Source organism: Peromyscus maniculatus, chromosome 9 (assembly GCF_049852395.1).
Source record: "Peromyscus maniculatus bairdii isolate BWxNUB_F1_BW_parent chromosome 9, HU_Pman_BW_mat_3.1, whole genome shotgun sequence".
Classification (NCBI taxonomy): Eukaryota; Metazoa; Chordata; class Mammalia; order Rodentia; family Cricetidae; genus Peromyscus; species Peromyscus maniculatus.
This window is the reverse complement of record NC_134860.1, coordinates 87,125,730-87,150,798: the sequence shown is the minus strand read 5'-3', so window position 1 is coordinate 87,150,798 and position 25,069 is coordinate 87,125,730. Positions and strand designations below refer to the sequence as shown.

Below are 25,069 nucleotides of genomic sequence, written 5' to 3'. Positions count from 1 at the left end.
TCCCTGCATAGGCCCCAGGTTCCAAACAGCCAGCACATGAACTAAGGACAGGTCCCGGTCCCACAGCCTGGGGGCCTCTCACACAGTTCAAGTTAATCAACTGTCTCACTTATCCAGAGGGTCTGATTTAGTTAGGGGCTCCTCAGCTATTGGTTCATAGTTCATGTGTTTGCACTAGTTTGGCTACTTGTCCCTGTGTTTTTTTTTTCCAATCATGGTCTCAAAAATTCTCACTCATACAATCCCTCCTCTTTCTCACCGATTGGACTCCAGGAGCTCCACCTGGGGCATGGCCGTGGATCTCTGCATCTGCTTCCATCTATCATTGGATGAGAGTTCTAGCACGACAGTTAGGGTGTTTGGCCATCTGATCACCAGAGGAGATCAGTTTGGACTTTCTCTCGACCATTGCCAGTAGTCTATTGTGGAGGTATCTTTGTGGATTTCTGTGGACCTCTCTAGCACTTTGCTTCTTCCTATTTCCATGGGGTCTTCATTTATCATGGTCTCTTTTTCCTTGCAATCAGGGAAATGCAAATCAAAATGACTCTGCAATATCACCTTACACCTGTCATAATGGCTAAGATCAAAAGCACTGAAGACAGCTTATGCTGGAGAGGATGTGGAGCAAGGGGAACTCTCCTCCACTGTTGGTGTGAATACAGGCTTGTACAGCCACTTTGGAAATCAATATGGCACTTTCTTAGAAAACTGAGAATCAATCTTCCCCAAGACCCAGCTATAACAGTCTTGGGCATATTCCCAAGGAATACTCAATCATACCACAAGGGCACATGCTCAGGTATGTTCATAGCAGCATTATTTGTAATAGCCAGAACCTGGAAACAACCTAGATGCCCTCCAACTGAAGAATGGATAAATAAAATGTGGTATATATACTCAAAGGAGTACTACTCAGCAGAGAAAAACAATGACATCATGAGGTTTGCAGGCAAATAGATGGACCTAGAAAAAAATCATCCTGAGTGAGGTAACCCAGACTCAAAAAGAAAAACATGGTATGTTGTAGCTAGAGTTTTCCTGCCTGGCCTACAGTCAGGACAAATCTTTCTCACCCACCAGTCCCACAGCCGCTCAGACCCAACCAAGTAAACACAGAGACTTATATGACTTATATTGCTTACAAACTGTATGGCCATGGCAGGCTTCTTGCTAACTGTTCTTATATCTTAAATTAACCCATTTCTATAAATCTATACCTTGCCACGTGGCTCATGGCTTACCAGCATCTTCACATGTGGCTTGTCATGGTGGCAGCTGGCAGTGTCTCTGACTCAGCCTTCCACTTTCCAGAATTCTTCTCCTCCTTGTCCTGCCTATACTTCCTCCTGCCTGACTACTGGCCAATCAGTGTTTTATTTACTAACAAATCAGCGCAACACATTTGCCATACAGAACATCCCACAGCAGTATGTACTCACTCATAGGAGGTTACTAGATGTAAAACAAAGCATCACAACTCCAGGGAGCCTACCTAGTAGAGAGGACCCTAAGAAAGACACAAGGATCACCCAAGGACAGAGTAATGGATGAGATCTACATTAGCAAACTGGGAGTGGGGGTGGGATAATGATTAAAGGGTCAAGGGAAAGAGAGCTTAGGGGAGTGGGAGATCCCAACTGGATGAAGAACAGAGAGGGAGAACAAGGAAAAAGAGACAATAATGAAGAATTTTTATTTTGACTCACAGTCCAGGGAAATATAGCCCAGCAATGCTGAATTGCACATTGCTCATGCTGTGTAAAGCCCAGAGGAGAAGAGTAGTTCTCAGCTTTTCCTTTTTTCAGTCTGGATCTTAGCCTCTGAGATGGTGTGATTCAAATTCAGGATGGGTCTCCCTCATAAGTTAGTCATTTCTAGAAATTCCCTCTTATACACAGTCACTGATACGTTTTCATGACAATGCCATTTCTAGTCAAAATAAAAAGAACGACTTTCAGATTTTCATATAAATCAAACCTCTTCATGAGCATAACTTTATATATTTAGATTCCTAGCAAACCATCAAATCACTTACAGTGTCAGGATCCCCAAAAGTAGACCAGGCCACACTCATTTCTTATTTGCTATCACTACATGTGCAGCAAGTTAATTCTTATGTTATTTAACAATGTGGATTTCAAACTTTCCCAAGGGAGGCTAACTAATATCTTCTGTCAGAACACTAAATAAAGTCTTCTATTGTTAACTTGGAAATCAAAAGGTGAGGGGACAAAATTAAGGTCACAGACAGTCAAAATCCCATTTATAAATATATTATTTGTCACTCAATTTTCTATGTTTTATACAAGATAATTTACAGAGTCATAGAGAAATCATAAAGCATTCAAATGTTGTTCCTATAAGATTGCATAGATGGTACATAGAATATAGCCACTACTGTCTATTAGTAATAATGATAGCATACATTACATAAAGTAACAGCATATTTTTATTTCTGCTAAAGCTATGTTACTAAAGTAGAAATTACATGAGAGCATAAACCATCTTGCTTTAATCTTAACTTTCCTTTTCATAAACTGTCCAGTAGAGTTATTTTTTATGAAATACCAAATAATGGATTGTCGATTTAATATTTATCTGAAAATTCTAATTAAATTCCAGCATAACTTGGCATATTTACACGAAATTTTTATTTCTAGTTGTACTTTTACACAGTCTCACACAATAGTCAATTTATTTATTGCTCCCCTATGAAAACAGGTGTTCAAATATTTTGTTTTAAAGAATTTCTCTAGCACAAACCTCCATAGGTTAACCAAATGAATCAATCTCATGATTTATTTATGCTGCAGAAAAATAATAAAATAATTTTACAACTACTTAGGTTGCTGGTGTAAGAGGATTACAGATTTAAGTTCAGTCTGGTATACACAGTTGTTTCAAGTCCAGTTTGTATAGCTTAGTGAGATTCTGTCTGAAACAAACAAACAAAAGGGAGTAAAAAGAAGCGGTGATTTAAGTAATGGTAAACTATTTATGCCCAGGTATAAAACTCTAGCTTCAATCCCTACTACCATGATATATTCTAAATTATACATATTATGCATACATAATTTCAATTACTAACACAAATTTCTAAACAAGAACCTGCAAACAAACTTGTATTTTTGGCAGTAAATACAAGACCTGCCTTGACTGATTGCAGTCTTCTCCTTCACCCTTCCTTGACCCTCTGCTCATTGATCAATAACAGATCACAGAAGCTAAAGGGCAATGACTCTGCACCTACTTGTTTTGCATTAATTCTTAGTTTAATTCAATCTAATCATCTCTCAATCTTCTTTCATAACTTTCCCATGTCATGTAGAAATTTTTCCATTAGGTTATATTCAAATGCCCATGTGTATGAGTAGATATCCATTAGTGTAATTTCTGAATGTAGAATAAAGATAACTTATTTCAGTGTAGAAATCAAAATAGAAAATTTATAATTGATACTTAGTTTTATACTATCAGTTTTAAGTATTCTCAGCTTTAAAGATAAATATGTTCCCCATAATTTGGTCATTATCACTTTTATTTGCACATATATGTATGTTTTATTCATATATAGACATTTATACAATTTATTCATTTACTTTTTTTACTCATTATAGAATTTATTCATTTGTTTTTAGTTTGCTATATATAAAGACAAGAAAACTTTAAAGACTGAAACATATCTTTGAAAAATATACTATTAAACAGTACACTTTTAAAAAATCAGTTTTTGTACTTACATTGTGTCTTGAATATTTTTATTACTCCTTCACTAAACTGAGACTGTCTATTTCATTTATTTCAAATGCTGAAATGAACATTCTCCAATGTGCTCCACATCTATGTACTTATATAACACCTAGTGTATCTAATGTTTGAGTCACTTTAGTTGTTTATTGTGTAGAAAGACATGAGTAACTGGGACCCAAGAAAAAAAGATGTAGGTACAAATCAACAAGCTTTCTTATTTGAAAAACATGAAACAACAGACTAAAAGACAGCCCAGAAAAGAAAGTCCTGACTCTGGCAACATGCTGCCATGCACTTTACTCTAAGTGAATTAGTTTGCCATGATTGTTAGAAATAACATACTTTGTTTCAAAAGAAATAGCTCTGGATAACTATCCAGAGCATGGATGAGAAATGAAGAACACAGGCAGGAACTCAAATGCCATGATCATTACATTTTTCTCTAGCACTGTAACTCAGGAGTTTTTCCCAACTATTGTTTTAATTGATGGGCATCTGTCTGTTAGTTCTCCTTCTCATACAGTGCTCCTTAAAATACTATCACATAAATAACAATCAAAAGAAATAAATGATATAGAAGTTCAATTGCTACCAGAACACATGAAGATGTATAGGTGGATGTGTAGATGGTTATAAAATACAACAATGGATAGATACAGCACATGGTTACAATGTTTATGAGATTATTTTGTGCTCATCTATCTTCCCATTAATATCTGTGATGCCATCATATCACTTTACTAACAGATGCTTGTACCAAATACATCAGTTTCCTACTAAGATTATTTGAGTCTTCTCTGTCTTCAGTCAACTCTCCATGGAAAATAAGAAAAGAAATCTACCATAGAATAATGAATGTCAATTTAAGAAAAGTGAGCTCTCCCTCACTTCCCCACACCAACAAGGCAGCTGGACCCTTCCCCAAACTCTGGTGGATTCCACTGCTCTGGTGCAATCCCCACAGGCCTGCAGGCAGATGAGATTCCTGCCTCCAAGCCACATCCTCACCTCAGCCACCCACTGCACACTGTCCTACCAAGACCCACTCTGCCACACAACCAAAAGCATCAGAACACCCTCCCCATGGCCAGCCTCCCACACAATCACAGCAGACTACATAGGCATAGGAGCTAACCATAACATTTGGAAAAACAGACACAGGCACAAGCCTGTTGGGAGAAAAGATGAGTAAATGCCAGGATGTGAATACATTCAACACCCTAAAGAGCAATATGGCACCACTAAAACCCAATGATCCTACAAGAGCAAAACCTGAACATTCCAGTGCAACTGAAACACAAGAACATGAACTTAAAAAATTACTTTGTGAGAGTGATAGGGACTCTTAAAGAGGAAAGGAAAAAAAAACTTTAAAGAAGATGAGGAAAAGACAAACAAAAATTGAAAGAAATCTATAAATCTATTAAAGAAAGCCAAGGAAAAAAATAAACAGGTGAAGAAAATGGTTCAAAACTTGAAAACTGAAATAGAAATAATAATAAAAAAAACACAAACAGAGAATTCTTAAAATGGAAAATCTGAGGAAGAAAACAGCAACTGCTGGTGCAAGTGTCTCCAACAGAATACAAGAGATGGAAGAGAGACTCTCAAGTATGGAAGATATGATAAAAGAAATAGATTCATAAGTCAAAGAATAATTTAGATTCAATAAATTCCTAACACAAAATATCCAGGAAATCTGGGACACCATGAAAGGACCAAACCTAAGAATAATAGGGATAGAAGAAGGAGAAGAAGAATCACAGCTCAAAGGCACAGAAAACATATTCCAGAAAACCATAGAGGAAAACTTTCCCAACTTAACAAAGGATGTGTCAATAAAGGTACAAGAAGCTTACAGTACAGCAAATAGGCTGGAATAAAAAAAAGGCCCCCCTACATAATAATCAAAACTATATACACAGAATAAAGAAAGAATTTTAAGAGCTGCAAAGAAAATATGCCAACTAACATATAAAGGCATTATCTATCAGTACTACACCTGACTTCTCAATTCAGTCTCTAAAAGCCATAAAGACAGGCATTTTATAGACAGGCATTTTAGATGATAGACACTAAGGGACCTTGGATGTCAGCCTAGACTACTATACCCAGTAAAACTTTAAATCAATCTAGATGGAAAAAACAAGATATTTCATTTAAAAAAAAACAGATTTAAACAATACATATCCACAAATCCAGCAATACAGAAAATAGTAGAAGGAAAACTCCAACTCAGAGAACTCAGTTATATCCACATAAATTTAGACAATAGATAACCTCACAACAGCAAAACCCAAAGAATGGAAACAGACACATTACCATCACCACCACTAAAATAAAAAACAAAATTAATGGGAATTAACAATCACTGGTCAATAACATCACATTATCAATGACCTCAAAACACAGGCTACCAGAATGGATATGAAAACAAGATCCAACCTTCTGCTGCATACAAGAAGCACACATCAACTTCAAAGACAGACATTACCTCAGAGAAAAGGGTTCAGAAAAGATTTTCTAATCAAATGGACCTAAGAAGCAAGCCAATGCAGATATTATATCTAGCAAAATATACTTTAAACTAAAGTCAATCAAAAAAGATAGACAGAGAAAGACATTTAATATTCATCATAGGAAAAATAGATCAAGATGAAGTCTCAATTCTGAACACCTATGTCCCAAATGCAAGTGCATCCACATTTTTAAAGGAAATATTAATAAAGCTTAAATCACATATAAAACACCCCACTCTCACCAATGGACATGTCTGCTAGGCAGAAACTTAACAGAGGAAAAGGGAATTAATAGATGTTATGACACAAACGAACTTAATAGACATCTACAGAACATTTCACCCAAACACAAAAGAATACACTTTCTTCTCAGCACATCATGGACCTTCTCTAAATTAACCACATACTCAAGTCATAAAGCAAATATCAATAGACACAAAAAATTTGAATAACCCCTTGTATCTTATTGGGCCACCATGGGGTAAAGTTAAAATTCAACAGAAACACAAACTACAGATAGACTACAAACTCATGAAAACTGAACAACTCTAAAATGAACCATCTCTGAGTCCAGGAAGAAATAAGGAAAGAAATTAAAGACTTCCTAGAATTCAATGAAAATGAATTCTTTTAGGGCATAATGATAATAGCAGTGCTAAGAGGAAAATTCATAGCACTAAATGCTCACATAAAGAAGATGGAGGGGGCTGGGTGGTGGTGGCACATACCTTTAATTCCAGCACTCAGGAGGCAGAGGCAGGTGGATCTTCATGAGTTCAAGGCCAGCCTGGTCTACAGAGTGAGATCCAGGAAAAGTACAAAGCTACACAGAGAAACCCTGTCTCAAAAAAAAAAAAAAAAAAGATGGAGAAATCTCATCTCACACTAGTGACTTAACAGCATACCTAAAAGCTCTAGAACACAACTAAGCAAACTCACCCAGAAGGAATAGATGCCAAGAAATAAATTGATGACTCAAATCAATAAAATAGAAACAAAAAGAACAAAACCAAGAATCAATTAAACAAAGAGTTGGTTCTTTGAGAAAATCAACAAGCTAGACAAGTCCTTATCCAAACTAACCAAAAAGCAGCGAGAGAATATTGAAATAAAAAAAAATCAGAAATGAAAAGAGGGACATAACAATAGACTCTATGGATTAGGTAATACTTAAAAAACATGAATGTCACAAAATTGGAAAATCTAAAAGAAATGGACAGCTTTGATATGTACCACATATCAAAATTCAATCAAGACCAAGTAATTTAAACAGACCTATAACCCTAAGGAAATAGAAAAATTCATTAAAAGTCTCCCAACCAAAAAAGCGTAGGGTCATATGGATTCAATGCAAAATTCTATCTGAATTTCAAAGAGGAGAAACTACCAATACATCTCCAATTGTCCAACATAATAAAAACAGAAGGAATATTGACAAATTATTTTTATGAGGCCACAGTTACCCTAGTACTCAAATCAGACAAAGAAGCAACAAAAAGGAGAATTACAGACCAATCTTCCTCACAAACATTGGTGTAAAAATACCCAATAAAATACTGAGGAACTGAATCCAAGAACACATAAACAAAAATCCACCTCCTTCAGTAAGGTGCCTGGATACAAGATTAACTCAAAAAAAATAGTTCTCCTATATACAAATAATAAATTAGCTGAGAAAGGAATCAGAGAAACAACACCCTTTATAATAGCGACACATAATATAAAATATCTTGGGATAACTCTAACCAAACATATGAAAGAACTATATGACAAGAATTTTAAGTCTTTGAAGAAATAAATTTGAGAAGAGATCAGAAAATGGAAAGATCTCTCATGCTCATCCATCAGTGAAATTAACATAGTAAAAATGGCAATCTTACCAAAATCAACCTACAGATTCAATGCAGTCTATCAAAATTCCAACACAATTCTTCACAGACCTAGGAAGAACAATACTCACCTTCATATGGAAAAACAAACAAACAAACAAAAAAAGGATAGCTAAAATAATCCTGTACAATAAAGGAACCTCTGGAGTTATCACCATCCCTAACTTCAAGCTCTGCTATACAGCTATACTAATAAAAATAGTTTGGTATTGGCATAAAAACAGACATGTACATCATTGGGATCAAATTGAAGACCCTGATATAAAACCACACATCTGTGACCACCTGATTTTTGAGAAAGAAGCTAAAAATATACAATGGAAAAAAGAAAGCATTTTCAACAATTGGTACTTTCATGACTGGATGGTGGCATACAGAAGAATTAAAATAGATCCATATCTTTCACCTTGCACAAAATTCAAGTCCAAGTGGATCAAAGACCTCAACATCAACCCAGTTATACGAAAGCTGATAGAAAGTGGGAAGTAGCTTTAAACCCATTGTCAACGAGACTTCCTGTACAAAACACCAATAGCACAGACACTATTATTCTCAATTAATAAATGGGACCTCCTGATACTGAACAGCTTCTGTAAGGCAAAGGACACTGTCAATAAGACAAAACTGTGGTCTACAGAATGGGAAAAGATCTTCACCAACCCCATATCTGACAAAGGACTGATATCCAAAATATATAATGAACTCAAACTAGACACCAAAATCCCAAATAATCCCATTAAAAATGGGGTAGGGATTTAAACAGAGTTCTCATCAGAAGAATCTCAAGTAGGCAGGATACACTTAAGGAAGTGTTCAACATCCTTAGCTATCAGGGAAATGGAAGTCAAAACTACTCTAAGATACCATCTTACACCTGTCAGAATGGTCAGAATCAAAAACACTAATTTTAAAGAAGATGTGGAGTACTCCTCCATTGCTGGTGGGAGTGCAGACTTGTACAGCTACATAGCAGTTTCTCAGAAAATTGGAACTCAATCTACCTCAAGATCCAGTGATACCACTATTGGGCATATACCCAAAGGATATTCAACCATACCACAAGGACATGTGCTCAATTATTTTGATAGCAGCATTATTCATAATAGCCAGAACCTTGAAACAACCTAGATTCCCCTCAACTGAAGAAAATGTGGTGTATCTACACAATACAGTATTACTCACTGGAAAAAAAGGACAACGTGAAATTTACAGGCAAATGAATGGAACTAGAAAAAATCATCCTGAGTGAGGTAAACCAGATCCAGATCACTTATAAGTAGATATTAGATGTAAATCAAAGGATAACCATGCTACACTCTACAGCCCTAGAGAAGCTAGGTAACAAGGAGGACCTTAAAAGGGAGGCATGGATCTCCCTGGGAAGAGGAAATAGACAGAGATGTCCTGGGTAAAATGGGGGCAGAGGGGAGTAGAGAGGAAAGGATGTGAGGAGAGCAACATGAGGGAACAGGATGGCCAAGTTAGGGGTTGGACAGAGGGGTAGAGTTAAAAAAGATACATTGATAGAAAGGGTATTAATGCAATAGGGAGAAACCTGGTCCCTGCGAAACTCCAAGGAAACCACAAGAATGTCCTAGGTAAGACTCCTGGCAATAATGGAGAGGGTGCATGAACTACCCTTCTGTAATCAGGTTGGTGACTGCCCTTATTGACCTCATAGAGACTTCATCCAGAACCTGATGGAAGCAGAAGCAGAGATCCACAGCCAAGCACTAGGACTAGCTCTGGGAGTCCAGTTGAAGAGAGAGTGGAGGGATTATATGAGCAAGGGAACATCAAAATCATGACAGGAAAAAACACAGAGATAGCTGACCTGAGCCTGGAAGAGCAAATGGACTTTAGACCAACAGCTATGGAGCTGGCATTGGACCAACCTAGGCCCTCTGCATCTGGGTGACAATTGTGTAGCTTGGTCTTTTGTGGGGCTCCTAGCAGTGAAAGCAGGACCTGCCCCTGATGCATAAGCTGGCTCTTTAGAACTTATTCCCTATGGTGGGATGCCTTGTTCAGCCTTGATGGGGGGGGGAGGGGAGAGCTTGGTCCTGCTGCAACTTGATATGCCAATTCTTGTTGATTCTCAAGGGAGACCTACCCCATTTGAATGGAGAGGGAGGAGGAGTGATCAGGAGGGTAGAAGGGAGGTGTGGAAGAGAATGGGGTGGGGAGGGGAAGGAGGGGGATCTGTGGTTGGTATGTAAAATAAAATAAGAAAGAAAACATATATGTATACATAAAAAATAATAATAGCCGGGCAGTGGTGGCGCACGCCTTTAATCCCAGCACTCGGGAAGCAGAGGCAGAGGCAGGCAGATCTCTGTGAGTTCGAGGCCAGCCTGGTCTCCAAAGTGAGTTCCCGGAAAGGCACAAAGCTACACAGAGAATCCCTGTGGCGAAAAAACAAAATTAATAATAATAATAATAATAATAATAATAATAATACCATTAATTTTAGAGAAAGTGAGGGGGACTTGTGAGGGATTCAAAATGACATAGGGAAGGGGGAAGTAATGTAAGTATATTTTAATCTAAAACTTTTAATCAAAAATTGAAGTTAATAATTGAAGAAAAAACAACACAACAACAACAAAAATAAAACTACCCTTCATCCACGTGCTTTCAGAAGCCAGGAGAAAATTGCTACTGTCCACAAGCACTCAGGATGTCCCAGTCACTTTATCCATACTTCAGACTCTCACATTAATGGAGAAGCCATGCAAGGGTAGAACAGTCACCAGACTCATAAAACCATCCTTACTGACAGCCAGAAAACCCAGAGCAAGCAGGAAGGGTACAATCTCTGCCCAGGTCCTTTGGCTCTAATAGCTCTCAGGCTGGACTGGAGAGAGACCTGTGTGTCACCCACAGCTATAAATTCAGAAAACTTAGAGGTCACTGAAGGACAGCAGCATTTGTTGGATCCTGCCCTGCTAGTGGTTGTGATATAAAGTATGAGAACCTCATACTTTACCAGAATACTCTTTTTTCCCTATTATTACTGGCACACAACTTAAGGGGCTCCAGTGGTGATGAAGTACAGTGATGGTATAATAGAAATCTCATTAATTCATCTGTGACTCCTTCCCCAGTCAGAGTGGAAGCACAGGGTCCCCAGCAAAGCAGGTACAACCTTGTCAATTCCTGACTCTGCCAAACTAACCATCATGGATCCTTGATCTGGGTCTGCTCTTTAGGAACCCAGAGCAGGATAGGTCTATTAGTCCCCAGAAGGTCCTGAGCCCTAGCCCTTGAAGGCTCAATCCCAACCACATCCAGAAAGCCCCCCCCCCCAACCACTTCCCTGAACTCACTGCATCTTCCCCAAACCATTAATTTCTCCATGTTTTACAGTGAGACGTAGGCCCAGCTTCCTTCTACCTCTCTCTGGTTTTGCCACACTGTCCATTCTCTCTCCCAAGTAGATCCCTCAGTCTTGACAACATGTCTATGCATGAAATTTATAGGCACTGAATGAATGTCTTAAGGGCACTTGATGTTGCTACAACACTAGTGACATCACAGAAGTTGCCAAGGGCTCTGCTCTTTGGGATACAATAGAATGCCCAGAGAAGGGACTGCTGATATCATAGGGAATAGCCTTTGCCTTTCTGCCAATTATTTCTCCCTAAAATGACCTGAAGACTCTCCTGGGACAAATGGAAAAACAATTCAGCACCTCCTCCTTCAAAAGACAGAAATCTAGCTCTCTGCTACATTAGAAACATATTATCTATGGGGAGTTGACTCACTTTCCAAACACTGCCCAAGAATGGCTCTTTACCACCCTAATATCCACACTCTAAGATGAGGAAATAAAGGATAATGGAAAACTTGGTCAGGGTTATAGGGTGAAGGAAAGAAAGATGAGTCCTCTGAAGTGAACAAGCACCTAGGGAAGATCCTGTGACTGTTAACATTCTGAGTGAGTTTCAAAACAAAGAGAAATTGTATATGCAGTGATGTCATTTACTCTCAGAGCCTCAAAATCATTTGTTTCAGCCAAAAGACTGTTAGTGAAGATATGATAAGCTGTTCACAGGTCAGGCTGGGGACACCTGAGCACTGGGTCAGTAGGTGGTCCCTCAGACAAAAGCAAACACTCTAGAAAGAACATGAAGGCCCAAACCTGGAATCAGAAGGTTGACAAAAGAGCAATGGGAAGTAAGAGGTCAGCCTGTACTATGTAGAGGCATCATGTGTGGAAAAAAACATACATGCGTGTACACACACACACACACACACACACACACACACACACACACACACACACACAAAGCACATAGCCATAGGGTAGAACATGTAGATCACTGCTAAGGTGCTTCAACCAGCAAACAAAAGCCTAATTCCTTGGTCTAGAGTTGCATGTGACAATTCACATGTTCTAGAAAAGGTGGCTCTACTAGATTTGGTTATGATATCCTAATGCTTAGAATATGAAAAGATCAGGCAATGGGAGAGACTTAGAGTTCATGTACTATACTGATTTATTAAAACCTCACCTCTCCGTTCTCCTTATTCTGGCAATCACTGTAAAGAGTAGCCAGCCTCTGGTCATCCTGGAATGCATATTCTCCAGATCTCTAAAGTGTTTTCCTTGGACACTAGGTCAGATGAGGGCTGTCAGGTGATCTGTGTATTTTCAGATATTGAAGCCCTAATTCAGTAAAGGGGCATGAATATGCCTTGTGCATGTGCAGCTAGAGATGAAGCAGTGGATCTAGAAGGCAAGGCATGGAAGATTGCCTGCAAATGCCAGCAACCAAAATAGAGGCCCAGAGCCAGTAGGGTCTTTGGGACTTCAGACAGGTTGTCCTTTACAATTGTGAGACATCACATTTCCATGAGCAAAGCCCTAGCCTGGGAGATATAGTGATGGTAACCCAGATAAACATACACAGATCTCACTATTGTATCTGCATGCCTCTTATCATGCAGCTCTCCCATAGCAGAAGAGGCCTAATGGTCATTCTAATACCCTGAGATACAGCTGACAAGAAACAGCACCTGCCCTCCACAAGGCTCCATCTCATTTGGCATATAGAGGGTGGTCAGGAAATGAACTGACAGATAAGACTCTGTCTAGCTTGTTCTCAAAGTTCAGGCTTAAGACTCCCGTCTGTGGATGTCAACTCTCCCATCTCTCTACAGGATGTCTTCAGTGTCAGCTTGTTTCTTCTTTTTCTCTTCATATGTTTCAGGTGATCCAGGGGAAAGCCTCCTCAAGCTTATTCACAGTTGGCAGGATGAGGCTTAGATTCAGAGCCCTCAAACCAGGCCTCAGAAGCCAGGAGAAATAATAGCACAGCCCACAGAGATAATGTAGACATTCCAGGGGATTGCCTTCCTGTGTTTTCATGTGCATTCATTTCTCACAGTTTATGTCATTCTTTCTAAAAGGCCACCTTTTGGGAAGAACATTCTGACTCTGCCCCATCCATAGTTCACAGCTTTCTTACACAGAATCCCTTAGGAGGTTAGTTGAAAGGTGACCCTAAACTTTAAGAAAACTGTCCTCATGAACACACACACACACACACACACACACACACACAGAGAGAGAGAGAGAGAGAGAGAGAGAGAGAGAGAGAGAGAGAGAGAGAGAGAGAGGTTCATGATGAAGAAAGGATAAAACAGTGAATCTAGAAGGTATGGTGTGAAGGATTGCCTTCAAGTCTCAGAACCTAGGAGGGAAGCTAGAAAATATTTATATCCTGATGCTTTCAGATAGCTTGGGCATGTGAACAATTAAATGTGAGAGAACACACCTCCATGTCTAGTCCCCAGCCCAGGAAAATACACAAAAGTCTAGTGCATGTGATTGCTACTCATCATACTGATCTGTCATGGAAGAGGTTTAGGTGTCTCTAACAGATTCTGAGATGCAGCAGCTGAAGGACTGCCTCTGCCCTGCAAACCACTTCATCACAGTCTAACCCTAGCACACTGAAAGATGTTCAGGAAGTGATTGGCAGATGAGACATTGTCCTAGCTGGTTCTGAAAGCTCAGGCCGTGGGTGTCAACTTTCCTATAGCTCTGTAGAGAAATGGGTGCTGATTTCCTCTTGCTCCCATAGCAATGCTTCAGGGGACCCAAGTGACAGTTTCCTCAGGCATGTTCACAGTTGCACAGGATAAAACTCAGCTTTGGAACACCCAAGCCTCTGGTTTCATAAATCAGGAGAAAAACAGCAGAGTCCACAAGCAGTCAGATGCTGTGGAGATGCCCAGATACCCTGCTAGGTCACTACCTTGTATGGCTGTAGATAGAGAAGACATATAGGTATAGATCATGGTCACCAGACTCAAGTCACCCAATTGACAGCCCCGACACCCAGAGCTGGCAGGAAAAAGACTCTATTTGTCTTAGTCCACTGGTTTTAACAGCTCTTTGCTGTACCAGAGAACTGCCTGACACCCACATCTTCTGGCTCAGAATCCGATGGGAGCACTGACAGGGAATGAGGGTCAGAGGAATTTCGCTGCACAGCCTGAGGACAAAAGGTCTTGGCCAGAAGCACTTTTCCCTCCCTGTGACTAGTGTCAGACAGCCACTGCACCTAAAGGAAACCACTGGAGGTGAAGTGCAGTGATGCCCTCCCATGAGCAGGGAACACCTCACTGGTCCCTCCATTTCTTTCTAATGGCCTCTTTACCCAGCCCCACAATAAGAATGAAAGCCAGGAGCTTCCAGCACAACAGCTATGCCTTTGAGAGCTCCTGGCTTTAAGGGCAGACAAACTATTGTGGAATCCTTGACTTTCAGGAATTATGATAAACAGGGAAATCTGTTTGCATCTCAGAGGCCCCAGCTCTTCTGCCCCATTACTGGAAGGCCCAGCTCAAACCCACCTCCTCCAGGAAGCTCCCTAGTGCCTGCCCAGAAATCACTGTTCCGTCTCCAGAACCATTAATTTCTCCATGTTTTACACTGAGACCAAAGTCCATTTTTCTTCTGCCTCTCTCTGGTCTTTCCATGATCTCCATTCTCCCTCCCAAATAGCCTGCTCAGCCTTGCCAACATGACTATGGGTGAGCCCTATAGGCACTGAACGAATAATCCACAGGCAGTTGGTGTCACCATAACACTAGTGACGTCATAGAAGAGCCCCAGGATACAAGAGAATTTCCAGGGAAGTGACTGCTGCTGATGTCACTGGGCACTGCTCTGACCTACATGCTAACTTGCTCTCCCAAAATTGACTAGAAGCTGAAGTTTCCTTTCCAAGAGTCTCTCCTGTGACACAAGGGAAACCCTTCAGCACCCCCTCCTACCAAAGCTAGAAATTTCTCTCTGCTTCATTAGGAGTAAAGTACTTTGGATGGATAGAGTTCATTGGGCCTTGGTATGGATAAGAAATCTTCATTAGGACCCAAGGGTCCCCCTAGGCAGGGGAGGAGATCTTCTGGATAGTAAACCTATCTCCAGCATCCATTTACTGTGTCCCATTGGCCAGTATCTTTCTTCCAGATCTTTAATTTTATGGCCATTGGATTATGTTTTCATATTGTGCATTCCTTGTGGAGGGAGCCTTCTATATATACATCCACATGTTTTCAGGAAGCCTCTCTTTTACAATTGCCAATTTTTTTTTTTGCAGTGGAAACTCCCTTGTTCTTGGCAACTTAGGTGGCCCAGCTGCAAGACATGCATAGAATTGTATTCCTACCTCTGTGTTCCTACCTCAAAAGATAAACTCCCACACACCCCCTTTCTCCAATACAACCAGACATGTAAAGTGGGCATCAGTAAGCAAAGGATAAGATGGAATTTGGGTTGCTGCTCTGTAGTCACATTAACTATAACTTCCTCCGTGTCTGTCTTCCTCAGTTCTCAGGTCCAGACGTGAAGATGAGAGAGGTTGAACCATGATCCTGTATTCATTCCAGACAAGACTCAGGAGGAGGGGCAGGGAGTGAAGGCCTGAGGTCCAATGAAACCAGAGGTAGTAGGGTGGTTTGTCCCTTTGGCTTCAATCGTTTGATCTCAGGTCATTTATTTGGACACATTTAATCACAGTATGACTTTGGAAAAAAGTTTCCTCATGAAAATTATCACAATTAAGCTTAAAGTACAACTACATTGAAACTCCCTTGCAAAGTACATGTCGTTTTCAAAGCACCTGTGACCTCTTTCATAAGGTAGGGTTCTACTGACTGAGAAAAATGCTCAGGATAAGGATCTAGTGAGGAAGAGTCTAGGATAAGCATGATAGTGAACTTTTTTGTGAAGTACATGGGGACATTTTCATAAGGATGGATTCTATTTATTGAGAAACAAAACTCAGGAGTCTGGGGAATTTGGGTGAAGCCTGACCCACCCTACAGATAGCAAAAAATCACCAAGTTGTTAAACCACATCCAATCCCAGCTTTCCAGCCAGAAATAGTTGTAAATCCCTTCCATCAAATAGAAAAGCCTGAGAGTTTAATATTCCTTGTTTCCCTAGTGCTACCTGTGAGCACCAGGACCTCATGCCTTGTTCATGCTGGTGGCTTTGTCAACTTCACAAGGTCTGGAATCCTCTGAGAGATGAGCCTCTGGCCATGCCTGTGTGGGGCTATTTTGATTATGTTACTTGTGGTGGGAAAACCCACCCACTATCGGTGGCACCCTTCACTAGGCTGGAATCCTGGACTGTACAAAAAGGAAAAGGGGAGGTGAGCACAAGCCTTCATCTCCCTTTGCTTCCTAACTGCAGAATCAATGTGACCAGCTGTCTCGATGCCTGATGCCATGACATCTCGGTCACAGTGGAATATATTCTAGAAATACGAGATAAAATAAAACCTTTCTCCCTTTCCTGGGGATGTTTTATCAGAGCAAAAAGAAAAAAAATAAAGAAAAGTTATAACGAGTCTTCATATTCTTCACGTACCATGACGGTCTTAGATTCTACCTATTGTGACATTCCTTTAGCCATCCCTTCCGTATTTGAAATTCCTGCACTCCCTTTTCTCAGAGCATTTATTTTAGAAAGCTTAAGACTGTATTTTCCCTTGGTCTCCTTTGGATGTAAATCTGTCAGCCTACCTGAAACCAGTTTATAGCTTAGGATGTGTTCCTACAAAACCAGAAGCTACCACTTTTCTAGAAATACTAATCCAATAGATTATTCTACTTTCATTATTTATGGAAGAGAGGGGACTTTATCATGTCTAATCACACCAACTAAGTTCCATTCTGATTATTTTCTGTTACTTGCTAAGTTATCCCAGTTTAAAAAAAAAAAAAAAAAAAACTTTTCCAGTCTCTTGGTTAGAGCAGGTACATTCAATGATTTATCCATATTTTATGATCATTTCACAGTAATGTGGAATTCAGTACCCTTTTTACCCCTTTGCACACAGTTTTTCTACATAGATTTGCTGTCTTTTTATTATGTCTCTTTGTCTGTGCTTCCAATTTTTTCAGATCATATTTATTCTCTAGGACCTAAAGGCATTTTATTAGAGTACAATACACTGCATTGAAATTATGTAGGAGAATGGAGGATTTTCACTTTGTTTTGCAATGTTTATTATTCAAAAAGCCTGCAAATTCAGATTAATCATTTTATCCTTCTTAAATTAGTCATTCTTTCTTACAGTACTAAATTTTGTTAATGAGTAATTGAGGGACTGGAGAAAGACCTACTGCTTTGCCTGGTAGTGAGCCAGGCATTCCTTTGGCTTTCAATCTTTACAAGTTCATTTGCAAAGGAAAAACAAATAAATCAGTTTTCTGTGAAATGTGTCTTGCTAAAAACAGTTTTCATTTACTTAAAAGACCAGAAGATTATATCATCTTCTGTATCACCAAGCAACTTCCCTCCAAATGCTTTTTAATATCACTGTCTATAGAAATCTCCGTAGCAGAGAATAAAACATTGAAGTCTATAAAAAAGTCTTTAAAAACTTCTTGACATGTACTGTCTGGTACTGCAAGGAAGTTTATAAGAAAGTTTATTCTTATGCTTATCAGGGACCAAATGTTTTCTTTTCAGGGTCAGGAAGAGGGAAGAGGGGGATCTGTGATTAGTATGTAAAATGAAAAAAAAATCTTAAAAAAAGGAAAATATGCAAAGTTAAAAAAAAGAACAGAAGCCACAAATGACATAAAATACCTTGGGGTAAAACTAATCAAGCAAGTGAAGGACCTATATGATAAGAACTTTAAGTCCCTGAAAAAAGAAATTGAAGATGTCAGAAAAGGGAAAGATCTCCCATGCTCATGGATAGGCAGGACTAACATAGTAAAAATGGCAATTTTACCAAAAGCAATCTACAGATTCAATGCAATCCCCATCAAAATACCAACAAAATTCTTCACAGATCTGGAAAGAATAATTCTCAACTTCATATGGAAAAACAAAAAACCCAGGATAGCCAAAAGAATCCTGTACAATAAAACAACCTCTGGAGGCATCACGATTGCTGACTTCAAGCTCTATTATAGAGCTACAGTAATAAAAACAGCTTGGTATTGGCATAAAAACCGACATGTGGACCAATGGAATCAAATTGAAGGCCTTGACATTAATCCCCACACCTATGAACATATAATTTTTGACAAAGAAGCCAAAAATGTACAATGGAAAAAAGAAAGCACCTTCAACAAATGGTGCTGGCATAACTGGATATTAACATGTAGGAGGCTGCAAATAGATCCATATCTGTCACCGTGCACAAATATTTAAGTCCAAGTGGATCAAGGACCTCAACATAAATCCAGCTACTCTAAACTTGCTAGAAGAGAAAGTAGGAAGGAGTCTTGAATGCATTGGCATAGGAGATCACTTCCTAAATATAACACCAGTAGCACAGACACTGAGAGAAACAAACAATGGGACCTCTTGAAACTGAGAAGCTTTTGTAGAGCAAAGGATACGGTCAACAAGGCAAATCAACAGCCTACATAATGGGAAAAGGTCTTCACAAACCCCACATCTGACAGAGGGCTGATATCCAGAATATATAAGGAACTCAAGAAATTAGACATTAAAACGACCAACAGTCCAATTAAGAAATGGGCTATAGAACTAAAAAGAGAATTCTCAACAGAGAAAACTCAAATGGCTGAAAGACATTTAAGGAATTGCTCAACATCCCTAATCATCAGGGAAATGCAAATCAAAACAACTCTGAGATACCACCTTATGCCTGTCAGAATGGCTAAGATCAAAAACACTGAAGACACTTTATGCTGGAGAGGATGTGGAACTAGGGGAACTCTCCTCCACTGCTGGTGGGAATGCAAGCATGTACAACCACTTTGGAAATCAATATGGCGCTTTCTTAGAAAATTGGGAATCAATCTCCTCCAAGATCCAGCTATACCACTCTTGGGCATATACCCAAGGAATGCTCAATCATACCACAAGAGCACTTACTCAGCTATGTTCATATCAACATTGTTTGTAATAGCCAGAACCTTGAAACAACCTAGATGCCCTTCAACTAAAGAATGGATAAATAAAATGTGGTACATATACACAATGGAATACTACTCAGCAGAGAAAAACAATGACATCATGAGGTTTGCAGGCAAATGGATAGATCTAGAAAAAATCATCCTGAGTGAAGTAACCCAGACTCAGAAAGTCAAACATGGTATGTACTCACTCAAAGGACAATACTAGTTGTGGAACAAGGATGATTGGACTGCTACTCACATCACCAGGGAGGCTACCTGGAAAACAGGACCCCAAGAAAGACACGGGGATTGCCTGATGACAGAGAAATGGATGAGATCTACATGAACAGCCTGGACATGAGTGGGGGTAATGAATGGCAAGGGTCAAGGGAAAGAGACCTTGGGGGAGTGGGAGATCCCAGCTGGATCAAGAACAGAGAGGGAGAACAAGGAATAGGAGACCATAGTAAATGAAGACCACATGAGAATAGGAAGAAGCAAAGTGCTAGAGAGGCCCACAGAAATCCACAAAGATACCCCCACAATAGATGGCTGGCAATGGTCGAGAGACAGCCGGAACTGACCTACTCTGGTGATGGGATGGCCAAATGCCCTAATTGTCATACTAGAAACCCCATCCAATGACTGAGGAATCTGGATGCAGACATCCACGGCTCGGCCCTGGGTGAAGCTCCGCGAGTCCAATTAGCAAGAAAGAGGAGGGTGTATATAAGCTAGAATTATTGAGACCAAGGTTGGATTAAGCACAAGGACAAACAGCCAAAGGAATGGAATGGAAACACACGAACTATGAACCAAAGGCTGAGGGGCCCCCAACTGGATCAGGCCTTCTGAATGGTTGAGAGACTTGATTGGCTTGATCTGTTTGGGAGGCATCAAGGCAGTGGGACTGGGTCCTGTGCTCATTGCATGAGTTGGCTGTTTGAAACCTGGATCTTATGCAGGGTCGCTTGGCTAGGCCTGGCAGGAGGTGACAGGACCTGCCTGGACTGTGTCTACCAGGTTTATCTCAGTCCTCAGGAGAGGCTTTGCTCTGGAGGAGGTGGAATAGGGGGAAGGCTGGTGGGAAGGGGAGAGGGGAGGACAAGGGAATCCCTGGTTGATATGTAGAACTCAATTGTATTGTAAAAGAAAAAAGAAGAACAAGAAGAAAAAAAAAGAATCCATAACAGTGCAAATTACAGTGCAAATTATCTAAGGTTGCTATTTCACTAAATTTGTTTATTAGTATATAAAATAATCTATCATAATATCTCATACCTATCTGTTCCATTTCTTTTTTTCCTTTTTCTTTTTTTTTTTAGGAGAATACTGGAAAATACTAATATTTTCTTTTACCCCCAACCCTATAACCATCATCCATAACCCTGAGAAATATGAAACCTTAGGGAGAAGGGGCATCATTTTCTTAGAATTGCTTCCTGCTGTTTAGGGGGTGATGGTATCTCTGTTGGGTACTGTGAGAAAGCTCAGAGAGTCAAATCTCAGTTAGACTAACTGTAGGTTCTGCAGCAAGTCTTAGAGTAATGGGTAAGATTGTCTGACCTTCTGGCAAGAAGTGTAGTATGATGATGATTACCATGGTATCATTCTGGATTGGGTAGAGTTGTTGGGGCCCCATCTTCCTTCTGGAGACTTCCGAGATTGCTATTGCAAAAACTTATTTGTTATCAAAATGGAAAGTTTGGATTTAAAGAGAATATAGCATGTAAGAAAGGATTCTGAGAAATCAAGATTAAGCATGGAGAGAGTTAGAATCTTGAAGACAATGGTCCCTTTTTATTGGTTTCCTTCTATCCTACACCAGAGGGCTCTTCTGATACGGGACTGAAGAATCTCTTAACCTTTTCTGGGAGAAGGGGATTGGACTGGCCTGGAATGAGTCTAACAGTTTAATCTCAATTCTCGGGGGAGGCTTTGCCCTGAAGGAGGTGGGAATGGAGGGTGGGCTAGGGGGAAAGGGGAGGGGGACTAGAGGGGACAAAGGAATCCATGGCTGATATGTAGAACTAAATTATATTGTAAAATAGAATTAAATTAAATTAAAAAAAGAACATGAATAATTGTGTGCAGCAGTACATATAAGGAATAAAAATAACATGAGAAATTAAGACAGAGACAGTGAATGGATTATTTATTATTTTGTCTTTTACTCTAAAGATTGAAAAGGGAGAGTCAATATAAATAAAATAATATTAAAACCAACATTGTAAAAATTAAAAGTTGTTTAATAATTAATAATTAAAAATTAAATATAATGTTTAAATTGTAAATACTTCCTTTTATTCTCTTAATATTCAGCACAGATTTGTCTTTATATTCTTTATATATATATCATATATAACATATAATATATGTAATATATATTATTTATAATTTTATACACACACACATCCATGTTTGTTTCTTCTTCAAAGGTTGCTGCTTGGCATTTCCTGATCCTACTTTCCAATTTTACAGTTATTCATTCTTCCTACAAATACTCTGTTGAAGTTAAACTCCAAAAATTGTTTTTCCTCAGAAATCATTTCCTGGAATTTTCATCCCCTCTTTTCCAGATAATTCCTGTTGTGATGCCTCCCATAGGCTATGAATGTTTGAATTCTCCATCACAAGGATCTGGCATTATTTGGAAGGATAGAGTAATTGGGAGGTGTGGGGCTTTTTTTGTTTGTTTGTTTTGTTGTTTTTTTTTTTTGTTGTTTTTTGTTTTTTGAGTAAGTGTGGTCTTATTGGAGGATGTGTGTTACTTGGGATGAACTCTGAGTTTTCAAAAGCCCATGCCAGATTCAATCTCTCTGCATCTGTGGATCAGGATATAGCTCTCAGCTATTTCTCCATTATAATAGTGCCATGCCTGCTACCATGCTCCCAGTCATGACAACAAAGAGACAATGCCTCTGAAACTGGAAGCAAGCCTACAATTAAATGTTTTCCCTTATATGACTTGGCATGATTGTGGTGTCTCTTCACAGCAATAGAAGTGACTAAGAGAAGCCTTCAACCTACAATCTGTCCTTCATGTAAGATGTGCTGTGTCAATGGAGGCATAGAACTTGTGCTAACCCATGACTAGTCCAAATTGAGGCTCATGCCATGAGGGGGAAACCACTTCTGACATTACCTGGATAGCCAAGAAACAGAGGGTGGACATCCCAGAGAGCCTGGCTAGAACCAAACACAATTAGCAAAAAAAAAAAAAAAAAAAAAAAAAAAAAGTCATTTAAATGATTTCTAATGATACTCTGCTATAGTCATAGATGGGTTCTTACTCCAGTTATCATCAGAGGGGTGTCATTCAGCAACAGTTGGGAGCAGATGCAGAGCCCCAGAGCCAAACACTAGGTAGAGCCAGGTGGAACCCCACAGAAGACCGGGTGGGTGGGGGCAAAGGACTATAGGAGCAAGAGAGGAGAAAGAAAGCATGAGGCATGGCAAACAGCATCATCTAATCAGGTTCAGAGTGCTCACAGAAGCTGAATCAAGAAACATTGGTCCTGTATGGGTCTGAACTATGCTATGGGATGTCATTCTTTATGCTGTGAATATGTGTTGCTCTGATTGGTTGATAAATAAAATGCTGACTGGCCAGTAGCCAGGCAGGAAGTATAGGTGGGGCAAGCAGAGAGGAGAATTCTGGGAGGAGGAAGACTGAGTCAGGAGTCACCAGCCAGACACAGAGGAAGCAAGATGACAAGGCAGAACTGAGAAAAGGTACCAAGCCACTAAACATAGGTAAGAATTATGGGTTAATTTAAGAGCTAGTCAGTAATAAGCCTGAGCTAATAGTCAAGCAATTATAATTAATATAAGCTTCTGAGTGATTATTTTATAAGCAGCAGAAGGACCACCAGGCCAGAGGAACACAGGACCTGGTGAGACCAGGCAAGCTGGAGAAACTTTCAGCTACAGAACTAGATCCTCTGCACATACATAATGCTTGTAAGCTTTGTGTTCTTGTTGAACTCCCACCGATGAGAGTAGAGGTTGTCCCTAACTCTTTTGGAACCTTCTCCTACCCTGTTGTCTCATCCAGCTTTGATGTGAGGGTTTGTGCACAATCTCATTGTATCTTGTTAGGCTGCTCTTTTGTATTTTTCTCTCTCTTTCTTCCTTTCTTTCTTTCTTTCTTTCTTTCTTTCTTTCTTTCTTTCTTTCTTTCTTTCTTTCTTTCTTTCTTCCTTTCTTCCTTCCTTCCTTCCTTCCTTCCTTCCTTCCTTCCTTCCTTTCTTCCTTTCTTTCTTTTTTTTTTAAGAGAAACAGGAGGAGTTGCTGTGGATATCGCTCTATATAAATAAAACACTGATTGGCCAGTAACCAGGCAGGAAGTATAGGCAGGACAAGGAGAGAGGAGAATTGAGGAAAGAGGAAGCAGGAGGGGGAGTCACTGCCAGCTACTGCCAGGACAAGCAGCATGTAAAGATGCCGGTAAGCCACGAGCCACATGGCAAGGTATAGATTTATAGAAATGGGTTAATTTAAGTTATAAGAACAGTTAGCAAGAAGCCTGCCACGGCCATACAGTTTGTAAATAATATAAGCGTCTGAGTGATTATTTTATATGTGGGTTGTGGGACCTAGAGAGAAGCCCTCCAGCAACAAGGAGTTGATATGGGGGAGAGGGGAAGTGAGTGGGGGACTGGGAGGACTGGAGGGATGGGAAACTGCCTTGGGGTGTAAGGTATGAGAGAACAATTTTTTTAAAGAAAAAGCTAATTTTCTAATTGACATTTTTTAGGACTCTGTTAGTGATATCATTTTAAAGTCTTTCAGACTCTTCTATGATATGGATCATTCTTCTAAGCCATCCTTTAAAATATGATCCTAATCTACTATTTGAAAACACAACTATATGTGAGATGATAATTATAAAACTAATAGTCAAGTTGTATCACTTCCCAGTTAAGCTTTTTTGGTAATTTCTGTCCATTCCATAACAAACACATGATTTAGTAGCTTACATAGAAACAAAGGCCACCATAAGCAAGTACTGTCCTTATATTTGTGAGATTCACCACACCTCCCATTTTCTTATTCTCCTTGAACCTTTATGGACTTTTTAAACATTATTTATTTATTGTTTTTAGGAAGAACAGCTCAGTATGTAAGCCCAGCTGGCCTGAAACTGGCAATGTAGCCAAGAATGCCCTTGAATTCTTAATCCTTTTGCCCTTCTTCCCACAGGATTGCTTACAGGGGCACTTAACCATGTGTGACTATTATTATTATTATTATTATTATTATTATTATTATTATTATTATTGTACCTATATAATAACTTTTACAGTAAGATAAGCAATGTACACAGTGTAATTGTGGCTCCATGAGCTATCATTATGTGTTTAACAATGAACATTACCTATCATGTAATGGAACCAAGTAATAAAAGGATGAAAAAATATCAATACTTATAAACTATTTCACATGTCACATATGAAAAAGTAATAGGAATGTACTAAGATTCTTGAAATTATGCCT

General features: G+C 39.4%; 2 long non-coding RNA genes across 2 annotated transcripts; one reads left to right on the top strand and one right to left on the bottom strand.

Annotated features, from left to right (window-relative positions):
- Nucleotides 1-1,672: 1,672 nt before the first annotated feature.
- LOC143267443 (uncharacterized) lies at nucleotides 1,673-12,668 on the bottom strand. The gene is made up of 2 exons (XR_013042564.1): nucleotides 11,491-12,668; nucleotides 1,673-1,932 (listed from the first exon to the last, which is right to left on the bottom strand). It is a non-coding gene; the product is annotated as an uncharacterized LOC143267443 (long non-coding RNA).
- A 2,654-nt stretch (nucleotides 12,669-15,322) lies between these two features.
- LOC121832114 (uncharacterized) lies at nucleotides 15,323-17,030 on the top strand. The gene is made up of 3 exons (XR_006075647.2): nucleotides 15,323-15,522; nucleotides 16,008-16,122; nucleotides 16,626-17,030. It is a non-coding gene; the product is annotated as an uncharacterized LOC121832114 (long non-coding RNA).
- The last annotated feature ends 8,039 nt before the right edge of the window (nucleotides 17,031-25,069 follow it).